This window comes from Notamacropus eugenii, chromosome 6, assembly GCF_028372415.1.
Source record: "Notamacropus eugenii isolate mMacEug1 chromosome 6, mMacEug1.pri_v2, whole genome shotgun sequence".
In the NCBI taxonomy this organism is placed as follows: Eukaryota; Metazoa; Chordata; class Mammalia; order Diprotodontia; family Macropodidae; genus Notamacropus; species Notamacropus eugenii.
Window position 1 is genome coordinate 374,364,859 of NC_092877.1, and position 12,614 is coordinate 374,377,472.

At 35.7% G+C, this 12,614-nt stretch overlaps 1 pseudogene; it reads left to right on the forward strand.

The window, feature by feature from the left end:
- The first annotated feature begins 11,211 nt into the window (after nt 1-11,211).
- On the forward strand, nt 11,212-12,142 carry LOC140511831 (olfactory receptor 5H18-like; annotated as a pseudogene).
- The last annotated feature ends 472 nt before the right edge of the window (nt 12,143-12,614 follow it).

Sequence of the window (12,614 nt, forward strand, 5' to 3'; positions counted from 1 at the left end):
ATATTTGTATCATAAAAAGAATTTGGAAGGAGTTCTTCTTCATCAGTTTTCCCAAATAGTCTATATAGTTTTGGAATGAATTCTTCTTTCAATGTTTGGTAGAATTGCTTATAAATCCATCTAACCCTAAAATTTTTTCCTAGGGAATTCATTACTGTCTTATTCAATTTCTTTTTCTGAAATTGAGTTATTTATGTATTCAACTTCCTCTTCTGTTAATCTGGGCAATTTATAGTTTTTTAAGTATTCATCCTTTCCATTTAAATTGTTAAATTCATGGGCATATAGTTAGGTAAAGTAACTTCTAATGGTTGTTTTAATTTCCTCTTCCTTGGAGGTGAGTTCCCCCTTTTCATTTTTGATATTGGTAATTTGGTTTTCTTCTTTCTTGTTTTTTAAATCAAATTGACCAAAGGTTTCTCAATTTTACTGTTTTATTTTTCATAAAGCCAACATTTAGTGTTATTTATTAGTTCAATGGTTTTCTTGATTTCAATTTTATTAATATCTTCTTTGGTTTTCACTTTTCCTAATTTGGCATTTGCTTGGGGATTTTCAATACGTTCTTTTGCTATCTTTTTCAGCTGCATAAGCAATTCATTGATCTCCTCTTTCTCTATTTTGTTCAGGTAAGCATTCAATGATACAATACTTCCCATAAGAAACGGTTTCCCTGCATCCCATAAGTTTTGGTAGGTTGCTTCATTATTCTCATTCTCTTGAATGAAGTATTTAAAGGTAATTTAAATGTGAAAATCATTCTCATTCATTAATAGGCTCATTTGATCTGCTTAAATGATCTGGAAGGCTAAGTCACATATGCTGAGAGGAGTTTATTGAACAGATAGAACAGGAAGGGTAGAGCAGAATTAGGAGGAAGTGAGTGAGTGAGGTGGGGGTAGAAGAGAGGGGACACAGGCAGGCAGGCACAACAAGTCGCAGGCTTTTGAGTGTTTGCTTCTTAGAAGGACCTGGCAGAGAGAGGCAGGCTTGGGAATGGCTTTGCTCCCATCGGTGATCATGTTCATTAACTTCTTGATGACCATGACTGATTTTGCTGTCTGGTTCTTGTATTTGGATTTCTGGTAACTAAATAAATGTTTTTCTTCTGACATCTATATAGAGACTCTTTTATAATTTGAGATTGAGAAATATGCTGGCATATTCACAGTCACCACCAGTGCTGTGAACATTGCTTTGGCAATACTGTTTTGATTATTTCTATGCTTTGTTATTTGACCTATTCATTCCTTAGGATTACATAATTCGGTTTCCAATTAATTTTTAGTCTATCTTTCCATGACCCTTTATTACATATAATTTTTATCGCACTGTGATTGAGAAGGATGCATTGACTATGTCTACCGTTCTGCATTGGGTTGTGAAGTTTTTATGCCCTAGTACATGATCAGCTTCTCTATATGTGCCATATACCACTCAGTAAAAGGTATATTCCTTTGTATTTTCATTCAGCTTTCTCCAGAGACCTATCAAGTCTACCTTTTCCAGAGTTTTTTTCACCAACTTAAATTCTTTCTTGATTATTTTGAGGTTAGCTTTATCAAGATCATAGATTGGGTGCTTGAGATCCCCCACTAGTATAGTTTTGCTATCTATTTCTTTCTGTAACTACCTTAACTTCTCTTCTAAGAATTTGGATGCAATATCATTTAGTGAAAATATGTTCAGTAATTATATTATTTCATTGTCTATTGTGCAGTTTAACAGAATATCATTTCTTTCCTTATCTCTTTTGATTAGATCAATTTTTGCTTTTGCTTTGTCTGAGATTAAGATTATCAACCCTGTTTTTTTTTTACATTGCTGAAGTCTAATATATTCTGCTCCAACCTTTTATCTTCCCCTCATGCTTATTCCCCTGCTTCAAATATGTTGCTTGTAAACAGCATATTGTAGAATTGTGTGTTTTTAATCCATTTTGCTATCTGCCTCCGTATGATGGGAAAGTTCATTCCACTTACATTCACAGTTAGGGTTACTGTCTGTGTGTTTCTCTCCATCAAAGATCTCCCCATTTATACTTTTATTTTTCCCTTTTCCTTTCCGTTTCTTAAAAGATTTTTATTTTTCACCATCACCTCCCTTAATCTTCTGAATCTTTTATAAGCCCCCCTCCCTTTTATTTCCCTGTTTCCTAACTACTTCTCCTCTCCCTTTTAACCACTCCTCTCCTTTTTCTTTCTCCTTTCCCTTCCTACTGCCTGTAGGGCAAGTTAGATTTCTATACTTAACTGAGTTTTTGGTTCTCTCCTTGAACCAAATCAAATGAAAATAAAACGCAAAAGTGTTCATCTACCTCCCTTCTTTCCCTCTAGTATAATATGACATTATGCCTCTTCCTGTGGTATAGCTCATTTTTTCTGCCTCTTCCATTTCTCTTCTCCCATTACAATTCTTTCACACTCTTTAATTATGTTTTTTATCATCACATCTATTAATTTATACATACTCCCTCTATCTATGTATGTCTTTTCTAAATGTCATAATAGTTTGAGGTCCCTTTAGGGAGGTGAACGGTGGTTCCTTTGGATGACTATTTTGCCCTCTGAATCTAGGGTTTCTGGGCAATTTTCCTCTTTGATTTCTTGGATGATGTTGTCCAGTCTCTTTTTTTTCAATATGGCTTTGCGGTAGACCCATAATCCTTAGATTTTCTCTCCTGAATCTATTTTCCATGTCAGTTGTTTTTCAAATTAGATAGTTTACATTTTCTTCTATCTTTTCATTCTTTAGATTCTCTTTGACTGATTCTTGATGTCTCATAGAGTCATTAGGTTCTACTTATCTGATTCCAATTTTTATCAAATTGTTTTCCTCAGTTAACTTTTGCATCTGCTGTTCCATCTGTCTAATTGTTCCTTTTAAAGAGTTATTTACTCCATTTGTGTGTTGTACTTCCTTTTCCATTTGTCCAGTTTTCCTTTTAAATTCTTTTGTGATTTCTTTTTCCATATTTTTGAAATCATTGATCAATTTTTCTTCCATTGCTCTTATTTGGCTTTTAAAATCCTTCCTGATCTCTTCCCAGGATGCTTGTTGTGTTTCAGATCACTTCATATTCCCTTCTGAAGTTTCAGGTGGGAGTACAGTCTCAATGTTGACCTCTTTGTTATTCCTGTTTTGGTCCTTGTTCCCATAAAAAGATTCTATGGACTTTTCTACTTTGTTTGTTTCTCATGATAATCACCCCTTTCCTGGCTTTTATAGTAGATCTCTGCATCTGGATCACAGAGGGCTCTGTCCCACAGTTCTTTTGCCTAAAACTTGAAACTTGGTGTGTTTTACCCTCTGGTTCTTTCAGCTAGAAGCTAAAATAGGGGTGCTGAATTGGCTATTGTTGGAAAGCAGAGGCCAGGTGAGGTCTTTTGGGGTTTCCCCAGAGTAACCCTGGAGCTTGTTTGTTAAATGTGTGAGAGGGTTAGTCAGGCCACAGGAAGTCTCCTCTGCAGAATTAGAACATAGGTAAGCTCAGTGGTTGGTGATCTCATCTGCACTAGTGTATTCCCAATTCCCCTGGGATGCTGAGGCATACCTGTGATCCTGGTGTTGGTGGTTGCAAGCTTCATGCCCCTGGAGCTCAGTATCTTCTTTCAGTTTGCTGAAGTGGGATTGTCTGGGACAGCTCTAGTCCTGCACTTGCCCCCTTCAACCGCAGCAAGAGGGAACCCCTTAGCAATTTTCCTAGCCTCACTAGCTAAGAAACTGTTTACTCCTTCTGTTGTTCCCATTCTTCTAAGGTTTTTCTTGGGGACATATACTCTGGGCTCTTCAGGGTCAACAGTGGGAGGGAAATAGCAATTACTGATCACTCTGCCATCTTGGCACTTGTTAGTGTTCCAATTTTCCCACCTCTGCTCCAGCGTTCATAATTTTTCTGTCTTATCATGTTAGCCAATCTGATAGGTGTTTTGTGGTACCTAAGAATTGTTTTGATTTGCATTTCTCTAATCAGTAGTGATTTAGAGCACTTTTTTCATATGACTCTAGATAGCTTTAATTTGTCTTCTGAAAAGTGCCTGTCATATCCTTAGACCATTTATCATTTGGAGAATGATTTATAGTCTTAAAATTTTGAATCACTTTTCAATATGTTTTAGAAATTAGACCATTATCAGTGATGCTACTTGTAAAAATTATTTCCCAATTTTCTGCTTCCCTCCAAATCTAACTTGCGTTGACTTTGTGCAAAAAGTTATCAATTTAATGTAATAAAAATTATCCATTTTTTATTTCATAATGTTCACTATCTCTTGTTTGGTCACAAATTCTTCTGTCCTCCATAAATCCCACAGGTAAACTATTTCTTATTCTCCTAATTTGCTTAGCTTATCAGTCTCTAAATCTAAATGATGCAACCATCTGAACTTTATTTTAGTGTTTTGCATATGATGTTGGTCTATTCCCAGTTTTTACAACACCATTTTCTGGTTTTTCAAGAATTTTTTGTCAAATCGTGAGGTTTTGTTCCAGAAGCTCTAGTCTTTCAATTTATCAAATAGTAGATTACTAAAGTCATTGACCACTGTTTCTTTTGTCCCTAACCTATTCCACTGATCCACCACTCTATTTCTTCGCCAGTAGCAAGAAATTTTTATGATTGTTGTTTTACCAAAACAAATTTTATAAACCAAAGACAAAACAATTTAAGCTGTCTCTATGGTCTGGACATCAAGAATAAAAACGATGGTTAATCTCCCTCCACCCAAACACAGAAACTGGTTCTCACTGACCTCAACTTTATGTAGCACCTCTACCCCATCACTGACTAACACACCCAGACACATAACACAGGCTTACATCAAAAATCACCCCTGCACTCCCATGCTACTTCCTTATAACTCACTTTACCATGGTGTTCAGATAAATATCTTTTTCTTTGAACTGTCTCCTTCTAGATAGCTTAGACAAATAAATACATTGACAATCTTTATAAAGAACCTATCAAGGATCAGGCACTTTGTTGGTGCTGGTGATGTGAAGACAAAAGTGAAAAACATGTGACCTCAGGAGCTTAGGTGACACATCTTTGTTTTCTCTTGCACATAAATGTACTCACATTCTCACAACCAGTACTTCATTGTGATCAGTGGTCATGAATCTGCAAGGTGTGCTGCTGAAATTAGAGCCATCATCTCGGAGAGAAGAAAACTTTTCTTTGTATAAAAGTAGCCATCTCTAAAAGCAGTTAATGGCAGTTCTCATGACTGTTATGTTCTAATCAGAACATTACTCCCACTTTTGTGCTACTGTCAGTAAAACAGAGAGAAATGAATCCAAAACTCTGTCTCTTTCTCCCTCCCTCCCTTCATAAAATTTTTGTTGCCTCTCCTATCATATTTTCAAACAACATATTCTAGTATGATTAGTTTCACTATTGTATAATCAGCTCCCTGATGGGAATCACCACCTAGAATTATTCTTAGTATCCATTAGTATCCATTAAGTATAGTATTTATTAAATACTATGAAGTACAGTACCAATAACCTCTTAGGGAAGTTAGAACTGTAACTGATTAATGATGTATAGTACAATTCTAATTGTTAGAACTTGGCATGTCTAGTGGGATTTCTGATCAACTCTCATTAGGGCAAATTTACTTGTATCTGAGGAGAAATCTTGGGAAGTATTGATGTATTTCTCATATTCACAGGAATTCCCTGAAGTCTTAATATAGTTTTGTATATGATCTTATTGGTTTTAAAACAAAGAGAAATAGGTGCTTGATTTTGAAACAGAGCCACCAAAGAGCATCTTCACAAAGAAGAGGAACTGTTCTTGACTTCCTGAAACATCCTAGAGGAGGTAGGTGAGGGTGCAAGGATTATAATTTTTCTCTTCCTTTTTCTTCTTCTCTCTTCTCTCTCTTTCAGTCTCTATCTTCTTCCATTTTAAAGCAAGTGAAAGGAATGGAAAACACTTTTTTCTCATAGTAACTTTTGGCTTTGTCTATACGAAGTCAACGAATCCTAAGGAAAAACCCTTGGTTTGTCAACTCAGGAACTGAAGACTTTTCACTCCATAACTCTAAAATGTGAAGGGACTATTTTTTTTCCTTTTGCATCAAATATTTGCTTCTTTAGTTTTAATACATGGAGGAAATTAGGCAAATTAAGTGGATCACAAGAAGAATGATTTCATGACTGCTAATAATTTCTTTGTTATTAATATTTTTCTTAGAATATTAAGGGGTAAGTTCTAAAAGCGATAGTCACCAATGGCTTCTTCTTTCCTCTTCAGAGAAATTACTGTGGTCATGACTTTTGAAACCTAAGAGAGAAATATGAAATTCTTCCATGCCATAGAATGATTGAATATGGACTGGTGGACTTGTCAGTCTGTTAAACATAGTCCATCATTCTTTCCTGTGTGGCTTCTTTAAAACAAATCCCTAGAAATATCAGTCTTGAAGATTTTAAGTAAAGAACTTTTAACAATATTTTTTATACAGCCCCTTTAGTAACTCAGTGATTAATTCTGTAACACAAATAATGAAATTTTGGTTGTTTAGTTATTGAAGGTGGAATCTATGCTTAGGTAATGTATTTCATGGCTAAATCCTGTTCTGGAAGCAGAATTATCTTCATTTGATATTTACTGACATCACATCCAGATGTAGACAGTCTTTCTCTGGCAAGGTCTACTTTGGGAAGTAAAGTCATCTTGCTTACACAAGCACAAAGAGAAAATATCATTCATTTGTGTAACCTGCAGATGGTTTACAGGACCATCCTTGATCTCTTAAAGAATAAAGGCAAAGTAATTCATCTCATTTGATCTTCCCAGTAGTCCTTTAAAGTATGTACTATTTTTATGCCCACTTTATAATCAAGAAAATAAGATCCAGAGGGTTCAGAACTTGCTCATTGTCACACAGACAGTGAATAGTAGGGGCAACATTTAAACCCAGATTACCCATTCCACTGCTACAGCTGCCTTCATTCTCCATAGCCTGGTTTGTGTGATTAAATATATGTTTCTAACCCATAACCTACTGAGTATTTTCACTGTTATATTTTATTTCTTCTCTCTCTCTCTCTCTCTCTGTCTCTCTCTCTCTGTCTCTCTCTTTCTCTCTCTCTCTGTCTCTCTCTGTCTCTGTCTCTGTCTCTCTGTCTCTGTCTGTCCCTCTCCCTCTCCTTACCTTCCTGTTTTTATCTCTCCCCTTATCTCTTCTCTTTACTTCCCTTCTCTTTTCTTCTCTTCTCTCACCCTTTACTTCTCTCTCCTTACTTACTTTCCTTCACTCCTTCCCTCATCTCTCTGTCCCTCTCTTTCTGTCAAAAGGGGCCCAATTTTCCTTATGAAGGGTATTTTTGTATTTTCTAATCACACGTAATACTAATATAAATCATTTGAGGTTCGTTTTAAGATATATTTCCTTCCATTATATTTCCAAACAAAATAAAGATTAAATACGTGTGCTTTATGTAACATTTCTTAGAACAAAAATTATCAAAAATATTTATTTCAGGCCAAATGATATTTATGCAACATATCTTTATAATCCTTTAACACATTCGTCAGAATGCATTCTGTACCCTCTCGAGGTTTTCTCCATGCTTCTGCAGGAGTATAGAGCCCTAGTTCTACAGTCAGGAAAAACTGAATTCAAATTCAGTTTCAAACACTTCTTACTAACTGGGCAAAACACTTAATCTCTGTAGTTTCTATCTATAAAATGGGAATAATAACAGCACCAACTCACAGGGTTTTCCTGAAAATCAAGGTTGATAATATTGTTAAGTACTTAGCATAATGCCTGGCACATAGTGAATGTTTAAAAAATGCTTGTTCCCCCTTCTCCCTGGTATTGTATAATTGGTTCTAGTTCGGGGTTTCTCAAATATGAGAAGACTAGAAAGAGAGCAATATTGCTTAATGAGAGGAAATTTATGGCTTATGAACATATATATGTTTTGTTGATTCTATTTGGTATGAAATGAATACATATGATGGAACAATGAGCTGTTGACCTAACGCAAGTTACTGAACCTTGCTGAATGACACTGTAGTGACTAAGACAGAACATGGGTTTTGAATTCTAATTCTGCTCTTCAATAGGTATGCGATGACAGAAAAGTCACTATACCTCGTTGAGTCTCAGTTTCCTCATCTATAAAATGAGGATAACAATATCTGCCATACTGATCTCAGAAGGTTGTGAAAAGGTGTTTTGTAAACCTGAAAGTGCTGTATAAATATAAACCACATGGCATCCCAAAAGTCATAGGTTATTTTAAAGGGACCATTTGGAACACCGTGTATTCTACTAAAACAGGGATAATAATACTTTTTTTTATCAGGCAGAGTTCAATTTATTCTTTGCTCGTACAAAAATATTTGTGTGACAGCCACAGCAGTTACCTAGGTTCTTTGGATTGACGGTAGATTGTTACATTTTATAATATAGTGAGAGAATTTCTCAGAGACTTAGTAAGTAGTCTTTTCCCACAGATCAGGGAATATCAAGATGGCATCAAAGGCAGCTTTGGTAAAGTTTACCAGAGTGGCAGGAAAGCCAGTGGCAGAAGGAAAGTCTTTAATTTCCTGTATCAACAGCAGCATTTTAGGCACTACAGGCAAGACAACGCCAGTTCCCCACGGGACAGGGGTAATACACATCAAGGCCAATCCTTAATAGCCAGTGACTATGCAGGTCACTGTGTGGGGTTGGCCAATCTTGTTCCCCTAGTGTCCTTGCCTCACAGGAACAATGAATAGCTTGGTCAAGATGACACCATATTGGATAGATGTTTGATGATAAAAATAGCTAGCATTCCTCTAGAATTTCAAGGTTTCCAAAGCATTTTATAAACAACAGCCCTTGCTAACAATGCCCCTACGACATAGGTGCTATTATTTTTCCCATTTTACGGGTAAGGAAAATGAGGCAAAAGTTATGACTTGCCCAGAGTTACACAATTAATTTTCTGAGGCTATATTTGAACTGAGGTCTTCCTGACTACAGACCTAGCACTCTATCCACAGTACCACTTAGCTTTTTTTTTTTTTTTTTCGCAGCACTTGACACCCAGGTCCATGGTAGTCTTCAGTGACCACAAAAAGCTTAATATATCATGACGAACGTATCTAGTCTGTTTCTGAACAGGATTTATCTAAAGAACCTCATCCTTCAGGGAGGGCTCCAGGAAGAAGTCAATGATCCCAGTCTCCATGATAGAGAAGGAGAAAAGATAGATCTCATTTCTCGACATAATCTTCCTGATCTTGACTAGGCAGGTGTGCTTAGTGACAGGAACCCACTCTTTTTCTTTTGCTTTTTCTCTTCTTGTGCCACTATCTGATCTCAGCCATTGACCCATTCTAGTCCAGACCTGGCCCCTGCTGTTAAAACCACCCAACGAAACTGCATCTGTCTCTTAACACCAGTTCTCCAAGGACAGCTCTTTTGGTTTTCATTAAAAATAAGAATGGATATAATCACTCCTGTCCTACAATAAGGAGGTCAGAAGATGAGAGTTGGTGAAACTTAAAGTGCTTCACTAGCGATTTATAAATTTTTGTGAATAATGGTATTCATGATAGTGTACTGATCAAGGCAGAATGCATTAGATTTAGATATCCTTTGAGATTGATTTGGAATACATGTCATTGCATATTTTCACGTGACTATTTCAAATGTATGTCACTAACTTTTGAGGTCAGAAAATAGAATTTTATAAAATGGGGGGAACTCTGAAAATTTAGGATGATGATGACCCTATCACTGTTTTAAATAATTTTAACAAAGATTTGGGTTTCTTGTATTTTATATTAAAAACATAGTGAAGGTTGTCAAGCAATTTTAAGAAGCCCTATAAAGATAATGAACTGAGGTTTTAAAATCAGAACTAGACATTGTTTCTCAACAATAATTTCATGAAATCTTATATCAAAAGTGAATTTCTACAGAGCTCTGATCTAGGAATCAGAAAATCTGTACTTTAGACATTGAATTATATGATCTTAGGCACATCACTGTATTTCTGGGTCTCAGTTGAGTTATCTGTACAATGAGAGAGTAGAAATACATGGTTGCTTGAGATTTCCTCTTGATTTCAAATTCTATTATTTTAGTTTTATTTTTACTAATATTACTTCCAGCCTGTCACTTTGAAGACATTCAAGGCACTCTATAACCTGGTTACTAATGTCCATTTATAAGGTTCTTTTACTCTCTTTTCCCATGTACACTATTTATTCTAGCTAACCAGCTCTAATTCACAGTTTAGCCTTTCCCTTATCACAGTCTGTTTCTCACACCTCCATGTATTGACATGCTTTTCTCCAGGCTTATGAATAGTTTTTTCCCACATCTCCATCTGTTCAATTTCTTCTTTTCCTTCAAAGTCAGTTGAGGTGCCATCTCATTTATAGAGTGTTCTCTGATCCTAGCACCTACGACTGATCCCTCTCTCCCCAAATCTCTCCCACAACTAACACTTCTCTATTCACCCATGCTTTATTCACCTTCCCACCTGCTTTGATTCTTTGTGATGTTATGCACTGTTCCCATGGTTATTTTAACTTTGTCTTCTATTAGTAAATATTTAATGTCTAAGAGTTAATGGTGTCTTCTTAGCCATCTTGATTAAATAGGAAAAACACTAGAGGGGCTTAGGAACTACCATTTTTGGTAGTAAATGTGTAACTTCTCCTCATCAGGGTTAACATTATGTCCTTGACAATGACTTGTAATACTGGCCCTACTCCTTGAACAATTTCCCTCATTAGTGGGGACACAGCTGAACCAGCAATAGCCCACAGTTGGAGCCAAAACCAAGCCCTAAATCACATTTTCATTCCTAGTGCTTAGCATAAGAGATGTAGTAAAAATTCAGTAAAGATATATTGGTTGAATTGAATTAAAATTATACGGAAAAAGAACATAACTTATTTAAGCTAATTAAATTGTTTCTTTTCTACACATTGGGGAACCAAGGATGCTATTTTCAATGCATAAAACAGCTGCATTTATTTAAAATTTAGTTTTTACAAATAGGCAAGTTTCAGAATATTTCTTATTCCTAAAATATATTTAAACATAAAAATCAGAAATTTAAATGTGTTACATAAGAAACAATCAGAGAAAAACATTATATTACATTAGAAAATGTCTACCCTTCATATATCTTTGTGACTACCTATGTTTACTTTCTTTTAATGTAGCTTTTAGATCCTGTGTAGACATGATGGATGAAAACGAAACACTGGTAACAGAATTTGTTCTCTTGGGATTTACAAATCATCCACAACTTCAGTTTCTCCTCTTCGTGGTGTTCTTGGGTATCTACATCCTAACCATGGTGGGGAATATTGGACTGATTGTGGTTATCTGGATGAACTCTCACCTTCACACCCCTATGTATTTTTTCCTTGGCAATTTAGCTTTAACTGATGCTTGTATTTCAACCACAGTGAGTCCTAAGATGTTGCTGAGCTTCATAACCCACAATAAAGTAATATCCTTATCTGAATGCATGGCACAATTTGACTTTTTTTCATTCAGTGCAAGCACAGAAGCTTTCATTCTAGCTGCAATGGCATATGACAGATATGTAGCCATCTGTAAGCCCTTGCTTTATCCAGTGGTGATGACTAATAGGTTATGCAGCCAGCTATCTCTCTTTTCATATGTAGTTGGCTTTCTTCATGCTATCTTCCATGTGAGTTTGTTATTTAGATTACGTTTCTGCCACTCCAACAAAATCCATCACTTTTTTTGTGATATCATGCCTTTATATAAAATTTCCTGTAATGACCCTTCTATTAATATTTTGATGGTTTTTATCTTCTCTGGATCAATTCAGGTCTTTACCATTTTGTCGATCCTAATATCTTATACTTGTATCCTCTTTGCCATTCTGAAAACAAAATCTCAAAAGCAAAGCCTTCTCCACTTGTGGGGCTCACCTATTCTCTGTGTCCTTATTCTTTGGCTCTATGCTCTTCATGTATGTGCGTCCTGGATCATTGCAAACAGATAATCAAGATATGATGGATTCTTTGTTCTATACTATTATAATTCCTATGCTAAATCCTTTTATCTACAGCCTGAGAAACAAGGAAGTTATAGAAGCCTTGAGAACTGCATTAAAACAAGCAATACTTCCTAAGTGATGCTCTCTAATTGGTTTCTTATCTCATTTCATTAAACAAATCACTAAATCGTGCAGCAATACTTTGAATTTATATTGGTTACTGTGAAGGGGAATTTCTTATCATCTCATTCATGTCTGATATTGTAATTTATATTGTTGGCATGTAAGATTGTAATGATTGTGTTGCGCTATACACAAATGCAGCAACTAATTATAATTATTAATACAATTTTCTAGATTAACTCAAAAATTCTGGGTTCACTATCCTTTAGTTAAAAAGGTAACTATCATGAATAGTAATTTAAAAATAACTTATTCTAGAAACAGGTATGCTTGTTTTGAGAAGACTGGCACAGGAAAACCTACTTGACTCGTCACCTGTGATTCTAATTGGCTCTACATGGTGGGGATTTGGTTTCCAGAGACATTCTGATGGACATGGAGTATTTTTTTGCTGGAGACTCATGAATTCACCCCTTATGAGGAGTCAA